The sequence below is a fragment of the Aplidium turbinatum genome, chromosome 1 (genome assembly GCF_918807975.1).
Source record: "Aplidium turbinatum chromosome 1, kaAplTurb1.1, whole genome shotgun sequence".
NCBI lineage: Eukaryota > Metazoa > Chordata > Ascidiacea > Aplousobranchia > Polyclinidae > Aplidium > Aplidium turbinatum.
The window spans coordinates 12164314-12173859 of NC_137472.1; positions in this window are offsets into that span (position 1 = coordinate 12164314).

Below are 9546 nucleotides of genomic sequence, written 5' to 3' on the forward strand. Positions count from 1 at the left end.
ACGGCCTGATTTGTCACATTTTGCAGAAATTTCCAGGTTTTTCTAACTTTGGGCGAACGTTTAAATAAATTTTTCAAATAATTAGATTTTTACGCTTCCTTTATTCTTTTTCCCGATGACACAATAGGTTTTAACATCCTCACATGTTGAAAAACAAAGAAAATTTGATTTTGTAGATTTTAGTCAGACTGTTAATTTTCAATAACAGTCTGATTTAGCGTTTTTCAACTTAATTTTTCTCATTTGCTACTGCTTCCCCAAGGCAACAAAAAAGTTTTTTGTCATTAGAAAACCGCAAAAAGTAAAAACATCTCAAAAACTGTCAGTCAAGCACTAGCAGTAGCTGTAATAAAAATCTGCAAAATGTGACAAATCAGGCCGCATCTCCAGGTGGCCATGATACAGCTTTCAGATACTATCAATTTTCAACCTTTCTTTTTGGACGTAGAATGTCTACTTGTCTAACCTCAAAGTGTTTCACGCAATTTAAATGTTATTTTGAAGCTTACAGTAAAATATCAAACTAAAGTAAAAGCGTTGCTTCGTAGTGGAAATCGAAGGCTATTCACGGCTCCAATTTATAATTTACTTTCTAAGTGTGTTGTAGTAAATGATAAGATTTATTAGTTGGAATTGATAAAACGCGTTGAAAGTTTTATAAATTTTCTCTAAAAAGAATTTGTTTAATAGAATTCCAATCTAATTTATGAAACCAAATTGGGTTACGGTGCATTATATCTGGGCCACAAACGCCGATCGCTCGCCTCTGGTTTGAAATGGCCGCTTAAGGACAATCGAAGCATGAAACAAGCAAAGCCTAAAATATTTTTGAACCATATAGAATAAAACAGAGTAACCTTAGCTGGTTTAACATACTTTTTTACACACAAAAATGCAACATAATTAAAATAAACTCAAACGTTTTCGACACGTACGTATGTCTTCATCAGGAATTAAATCTACAATATACATAAAATGAATAAGATAAATTTGACTTTGCACTACAACTGTAACGACATTCTGGACTGAAAAGCACAAACTGTACAAATGATACAGGAATGATTACAAGTAAATTATGCGGTGGGAAACAGATCACATGAGCTGTAAACTACAGGCATTGGACAAACAATTAGAACACACACAAAAGGCGAATAACTGCCGGTTGAGAGATGGATTGTAACATTTGATTCTTAAGGCTTCCATGATCTTAAGCTGAAAATCAGATCTGTTTCGAGAGATGATTTTAAATTGGTCGATCGAGACATTGTCAGAGCACGTTTCACAAGAGGCGATGTGCTCTTTAATTGCACTTTTAGTTGTTAGGTTCGGATTTAAGTGCACCCCGGCCCTTGTCAACAAATGTCTGTTTGACATCCCAATGTATGTCTGATTTCTGTCACGCAAACAACTAAATTTATACACGACATTCGAAGAAAGAGCAAAGGGGGTAGGCGACTTCAGTTGAAAATATTGGTGCACTTTAAATGTTTTATACACAGGATGAATGTCACATGAAAATTTATTTTTTATAAGTTTAGGTAGGTTGTTTGCAAAACTTGTTGAATATTTTCCTAGAAAGGGAATACTAATGAAATAACTAAAATCTACTTCTTCTGGCATGTTTTTTGGTTCATCACCTATGAAGGTGTTTAAGACTTTATAGAAAAAGTGAGAAGGATATCCATTTAAAAACATGTTTTTCAATTTCTTGATTTCTTTCTGAAACAACTGATTATTATCAGAACATACCAAACGAGCACGAGATAACGGACACAAGATTAAACCAGATTTCCGCTTGCTAAGGCATAGATCGTTATAATTTAAAAGCAAGCCAGTGTTGGTAGGTTTTCGCCAAATCCAAGTGTCAAAAGACAATTTTTAAACCTTTTAAATTCACAACATAAAAATATCGCATTTGCACTTGAAACATCCAATGATACCATCGCTTTTTAGATGTTGAAAATGAAATGAAACACAGTTCTTTTGACACTTGGATTTGGCAAAAACCTACCAACACCGGCTTGCTTTTAAGTTATAACGCTCTATGCCCTAGCAAATGGAAATCTGGTTTAATCTTGTGTCTGTTATCTCTTGCTCGTTTGGTATGTTCTGATGATCAGTTGTTTCAGAAAGAAATCAAGAAATTGAAAAACATGTTTTATTTAAATGGATGTCCTTCTCACTTTTTCAATAAATTCTTAAACACCTTCATGGCTGATGAACCAAAAAACACGCCAGAAGAAATAGATTTTGGTTATTTCATTAGTATTCCCTTTCTAGGAAAATATTCAACAAGTTTTGCAAAAAACCTACCTAAACTTATAAAAAATAAATTTTCATGTGACATTCATCCTGTGTATAAAACATTTAAAGTGCACCAATATTTTCAACTGAAGTCGCCTACTCCCTTTACTCTTTCTTCGTATGTCGTGTACAAATTTAGTTGTTTGCGTGACGCAAACCAGACGTAAGACATTTGTTGACAAGCGCCGGGGTGCACTTAAATCCAAACCTAACACCTAAAAGTGCAATTAAAGAGCACATCGCCTCTTGTGAAACGTGCTCTGACAATGTCTCGATCGACCAATTTAAAACATCTCTCGAAACAGATCTGATTTTCAGCTTAAGACCATGGAAGCCTTAAGAATCAAATGTAACAATCCATCTCTCAACCGGCAGTTATTCGCCTTTTGTGTGTGTTCTAATTGTTTGTCCAATGCCTGTAGTTTACGGCTCATGTGATCTGTTTCCCACCGCATAATTTACTCGTAATCATTCCTGTATCATTTGTTCAGTTTGTGCTTTTCAGTCCAGAGTGTCGTTACAGTTGTAGTGCAAAGTCAAATTTATTTTATGATTTTTCATTTTATGTACATTGCAGATTTAATTCCTGATGTGGACACACGTACGTGTCGAAAACGTTTGAGTTTATTTTAATTCTGTTATATTTTTTGTGTGTAAAAAAGTATGTTAAACCAGCTAAGGTTACTTTGTTTTATTTCTCTAGGGTTCAACAAAGCAAATTCTCTACCAAAGCTTTCTTAATGTATTTTTCTTTATAAGGAAATCTGTCGCTTATTCTGCATAATTTTAACAGCATTTTAGGTTTTAATTGTAAGTTTACAAGTTGATTATAATGACTACGGTACACCCGGCATGCTAGTGTTTTGGTTCCTGCTTCATGCACGTGAAATTTCAATCAACAAAACGTTTGTTTGCGTTTTTTGGCATCGGTGATCGTGGTTTCTAAAACAACAATACGTACCTTACACGTCTTGGCAATAAAAGAATTGCAAACAAGTGACTCAGGTCAGAAAGGTCGAATGAGGAACTTCTACAAATACTCGTTGCGTGATTGATTTCAAAGATTTGAATATTGTTCTTTTCCTCGGAATAAACTTTTCCAGAAATAACTTCAAACCATATAAGACAAAAAAGCTCATCTAACGTTTTTGACTGGGCACAGATATCAGTTTAAACTAACACTTTCTTCCTTGTTTTGCAAAATTAGCAAATTTACTCAAAGCCGAAGAATTAGAAGACGAAAACATAAAATCTTTTTTCTGCTTTTTGCACAATTGGAATTTTAAATGAAACTAACCCAAAAATAATGCATTATACTATATTTCAAGCGCTGTTGAGCTCGTATCTATCAGTACATCTATCTATCAGTGCACCCCCGCTGTGGTGTGCGAAAACAGACTTTATGAAAATTTATTTTTTAATAATATTACGACCTGAACACAGATCATAAAAGTTGTAAAAAATTGCAATTTTTTGGGATTTAAATTTATTTGATATTGTAACTTACAAGAAAAACAGACAAAAGATAAAAATATAAAAATGACAAAAAATTGGTACTTAGTCTCCAAAGGCACTTTGTCTTATGTAGATATTTGCTTGTACTTTTAGGTTCATATGGTAACATACAGTTATTGCTTATAGCACACTAAGATTATATTATTCGAATGTGACATAGGTAATTTTTGTTTTCACCTCTTCATCTGCTTATGAATGAAGTTGATTGGATAATAATAATTTTATGGTTCTATTTATTGTCGCTCTACAACATCTATAAAATCTTTTAGAGACATGGCCCATTTTAAATGTTATATCAAGTTTACGATGTCATCACACTATTACCGAACTTATCTTCACTGCGTCATGCAAGAAGAAACACAATTGCTGCCGTTTTTAAAGTCTTCGGTTTGACCAGACCTGGAATCGATATCAGATCTACCAGCACAAGAAGGTTTATAGGATATAGCAGCGTTTCTTAACCTTTTTTACCTCAGGGCGCATCTGCAAATCTACGAAAATGTGATGGCGCACCTGGAGAACGTATCAAGCACGAACAATTTTTGAGTGTATCGGTATTGTTTGAATTGCTTACAAGTTTTTATTAGATAGGCTTCATACTTAGCATTATCTTTAAAGTTTGGTATGCTCATTGGTCAATGAGATAAGCAAAAAATAAAACAGAAAATAATAAGAAACAAAGACTTTAATATTGTTATAATTTTAAATTATAGAAACACACAGCACAACTGTTGGTTGCTGAACAAATTGGCCATGACCAACAAAATATAACAATATGTTTTTGAATATGTTTTCGAGATAGAACTTTTGCTGCAACCACATTTCACGTGTATCATTCTGAAATGTCAGATGGCTTGAGTCATTGGGAGATAGAAGAATGTCGCAGGTCTAGTTTAGATAACATTACTCACAGACGTTACATAATTCAGCTTGAAATAAATCACATGCCTTATATAAAATGTAATTATCAAAAAATGTTCAAAAGGAGAGCTAACCCAATATTGCACCAGGGGCAGCAAACATATCGTGGAATATTGCTTGTTCAGCGACAAATTGAATTAAATTCAAAAATGTCTGCCAAGTAAATGCCAGCTGTTTTTTTCCCTTGTACTGTATAATTTTAATTTCTAGTTTTGAGTTCGTGCTTCGCATCATAGTAAGAGATACTTTTTCGTTAGCGATGTATTTGGTATATAAAACACACAAGTGCGTTAAAAAGTTACTTAGATTTTTTATTTGTTTTATTTTTATGTTTGATATGTTTAGATTGGTCAATAGGTTACATGTGATCATTTCTTTGGAATGAATATGCTGCTAGCTCTGCAAATAAGAGATAGGCCTAAGGCTTATTTTCAATCTCTAAAGAGCTGATGTGGCAAAGTACTTTTGCAACATAAACTAGGCTACTGCAGAGATAGATCGTTAACGTTGCTAGCCTAATAACATCTAGACTGGAAGCAGAACTCTCCGCCCAAGATGAGGCTCAAACAGACTGTCATATTGGCGTTTATTTTATATTTTTGGCATGCTACTTTGAGTTTGGCATTTTGGCATATTTTTGGCGTGTTTTAACTTTTTTTAGCATTTCACATAGTTAAAAAAAAACTTTGTTTTATCAATTTGCATTAGCCTATTTACAAAAATATTAGGTTTAACTTTACAAAATATTATACATTACATTATGCCAACTCAAACAATGCAAGAAACTTTAGAAAAAAGATATCTAGAATTGGAACATGGAATGTTAGAACGCTCCACCAAGCAGGAAAGTTAGATAACGTGTTGGTAGAGCTAGACCAAATGAAACTTGATTGCTTGGGTCTATGTGAAATTAGATGGACTAATTCGGGAGAATTTACTAAAAATAAAAAAAGGATTTTCTATTCAGCCGGCTTAAAACATCAACATGGAGTAGCTCTACTACTGTCTGAGCAATTAGCAAAGTCAGTGCTCTCCTTCTGGCCAGAGAATGAACGAATGCTAATAGTGAAACTTAAATCAAGTCCTTTCAACGTAAATATTATAGTTGTATATGCTCCCACAGCTAACTCGGACGAACATGAAATCAGTAAGTTCTATGAGTCCTTGAATGATCTCTACAAAACTTGCAAACCAAATGAAGTTACAATGGTTATGGGAGACTTTAATGCCAAAGTTGGATGTATGGAGGAAGGTAAAATTGTTGGTCAGTTTGGGCTTGGTGAACGAAATGAGAGAGGTGACAGGCTGGTTGACTGGTGTAGGGACAAAAACCTGACAATTACTAACACTTGGTTTAACGTACATCGAAGAAGAAGGTACACCTGGACAAGCCCAGGAGACAGAGCAAGAAATCAAATAGATTACATTTTGATGAGTACTCGATACAGGAATGCTGTTAAGGATTGCCATGCATACCCAGGAGCAGATATTGACTCAGACCACAATCCAGTCGTCGCAAGATTCCAACTGTTTTTCAAGTGTATTCAAAAACCAAAACTAAAGTTTAACCTACAGTCTCTCGGTGATTTAGATGTTTGTGCAAACTTCAAACATGATGTCCTGAAAAACTTGCCAGTTATTTTGCCGCAAGACCCCGAAACTTACTGGAATGTATATTCAACTGTTATCAAGGAAGCCGCAGACACTAATATTCCTAAGATGGACCAGAGCAAGAAAACTTCAACTTATTGGTTGAATTCTGAAATAAGGAATTTAATGGACAAACGTCGTAAATTGAAACAAGATCCAATACAATATCGTATAGTAAACCTTGAAATTAATAAAGAATGTCATAAAGCTAAAGAAAAATGACTTGAAGAAAAATGTCTAGAAATTGAGAAACTTCGACTTGATGGGAAAAACATGTTCAAAAAGATAAACGAGCTTGTAGGCAAAAAATCACCACCAACATCGAAGTGTATCAGAGCGGCAAATGGAGACATCCTTCATGACCCAAAAGATGTAACTCAGAGATGGGAAGTTTATATACAGGACCTCTTTCGGGATGCGAGCAGAAGCAAGCTTACTGAAGATGCATCTCAAGATGTGACAGGTCCACCGATCTTGAAAGCCGAAGTTAAGTGGGCTCTGCATCAAATGAAAACAGGAAAAGCAGCTGGGCCAGATGAAATCTGTGAGGAAATGCTTAAAGCCCTGGATGAAGAAGGAATAAACATTATATGGAAGCTCTTAGACAGAATATATGAAAGTGGTGTGATTCCTGAGGACATGTTGAAATCAATATTCATTGCACTACCCAAAGCTCCAGGAACACTTGATTGCGACAAACATCGCACTATTAGTCTGATCTCACACACTGTAAAATTGCTGCTAAAGATCATCCTCCAACGCTTAAGAAGGCAATTGCTTCCAGAAATAGGGGGCAATCAATTTGGCTTCATGAAAGACAGAGGAACAACCAACGCAATCTTCACGATGAGAATGCTTGGTGAAAGAGCAATCGAAGTCCAGCAAGACCTATATCTAGCATTTGTCGATTTTAAAAAAGCCTTCGATAAAGTTCGTCACGAACAGCTTTTTGAGATGCTGAACAACATTAATGTTGATCACAAGGGCCTGCGCATAATTAAGAATGTGTATTACCAACAACAAGCTGCACTTCACCTACCGGAAGGTCTGTCTAGATATTTTGAAATTCAACGTGGGGTCAGACAAGGCTGTGTGATGTCACCAGATCTGTTTAACTTGTATAGTGAAATGATTCTCAGAGAAATAGAAGGTATTGATGAGGGGGTTTTAGTGAACGGCATCTCATTAAACAATATTCGCTATGCTGATGACACTGTGCTCATAGCGACATCCCCGGATGGTTTACAAACACTAATTAACAAAACTTCAGACATCAGTGAAAAATATGGAATTGAAATTAATGACAAAAAAACAAAATGCATGACTATCTCCAAACATAGTCCTGAACCCCACTTTGTACTTCACCAGGGAGGCAACACAATTGAACAAGTGTCTTCTTTCAACTATCTTGGGTCTCTCTTAACAGCGGACGCACGATGTAAGAAAGAGATACGAAGAAGAATAGGCCTAGCTAAAGACGCTTTTAATAGACTACGACCTATTCTATTGGATCGCAAGCTTTCTATTCTTCTGAAGGTGCGACTTCTCAAAGTGTTAGTGTGGTCTGTTCTCCAGTATGGTTGTGAAACATGGACCTTCAACACAGAAACTAGGCGTAACATTGAAGCAGCTGAAATGTGGTTTTACAGAAGAATGCTCAGGATTTCATATACTGATCACATCACAAATGCAGAAGTTTTAAACCAGGTACATCAAGATAAGGAACTATTGAACAACATAACTCAAAGGCAACTCAAATTTCTCGGTCACATTATCAGAAAAGAAGATTTTGAAAATCTCTGTCTAAGCGGCCGCCTTCTCGGGAAACGTGCTCGTGGCAGACAAAGAACAACATTTATATCCAATTTCAATACATCAATCAGCCAACCAAGAACACTTTGGGACACTGCACGACAAAGGGAACACTGGAAAAATTTACGAACTGAGCATCTAGTTCATCAAAGGCCGCATCGGCTATGATACCGTTGATGAGGTTTAAAAGGGGAGCTTTTCCAAAGCACTGATGATGCTTTTCATAACATTGTATTTTCAGCCAATTTAGTCAACAACATGATTATTTCCATAGCATAAGCCCTAAGGTGTTGCTACTGTGCAATAGTTTAACCTGACAATCTATTGAAAACGCCATATTTCTTAAATTAGCATAAAAACCGCCAATATAGCCATCCTGTTTGAGCATCATCTTGGGTGGCAGCGTTTGGTTACCAGTCCAGATGCTATTATAGCGACGAAACCGTGCACACTGAGGAACGCCAACCAACGTTTTGTAATTTGTATAAAGGTTTGAATTTTTATTAAAAAGTAACCAGCAAGACGATATCAACGCCGTGTTGATTTTATATTTATGCTTCAAACGGGTAACTAAGCAACTTTTATTCAGATTTTGAATCTTAAATCAAGAGGTTTGCAAACCGTTGCCTATGAGCCAACATTTTGTGGTCTACTTAGGGTCAAAGTTTAAACAAAGTGTGGTCTTCGATACTTTGTTTTGTAACAATTAATAAAAATTATTTTACTCAAAATCGTCACCCCAACCAGCAAGCCAGACTGGGGCTCAATAAAAATTCAAGTGGGCACTCGGGCTTGTGGGCACACCATATGGGTGTTATGTATAGGTCAAAAATAGATTAACACAAGTCCAGGTTTTCATTTTTGTTTAATTATTTGCCCCAAATCGAGCCCAATCTTTAATTTCAACTTCTTATTATTTTCTTTTGGTTTGAAAAAGAAATCAGAAAATATGAGCACTAATGTGGGTTGAATTTGGGCTGCCCGGTTGTAAAATCATACAAACATGGGTGGAAAGTGGGTTGCCCAATATTAAAGAAATGTTTTTATAAAACGAAAATATTTTTATTGGCTGTATGAAAACAACTTTGTTAGTGTTGTTCTGATACAGCCAATAATTATTGCAAGGGTTAGTGTGAGACTTCATGTGTGTTCAGTCTGGGCAGCCCATTTGCACAACAATATTTTACAAAATTTAGATGAGTTAAATTTCCCACATGAGTCCAGAAAATTAGTACCGTAATTTAAATTAATGCACCATTTGCTATAATGGCAACATAGATATTTTTAAACATTTTCTTCTTTCACCTTCCCTTCAATTTCCAAAAAAAATCTGACGGCCCATTC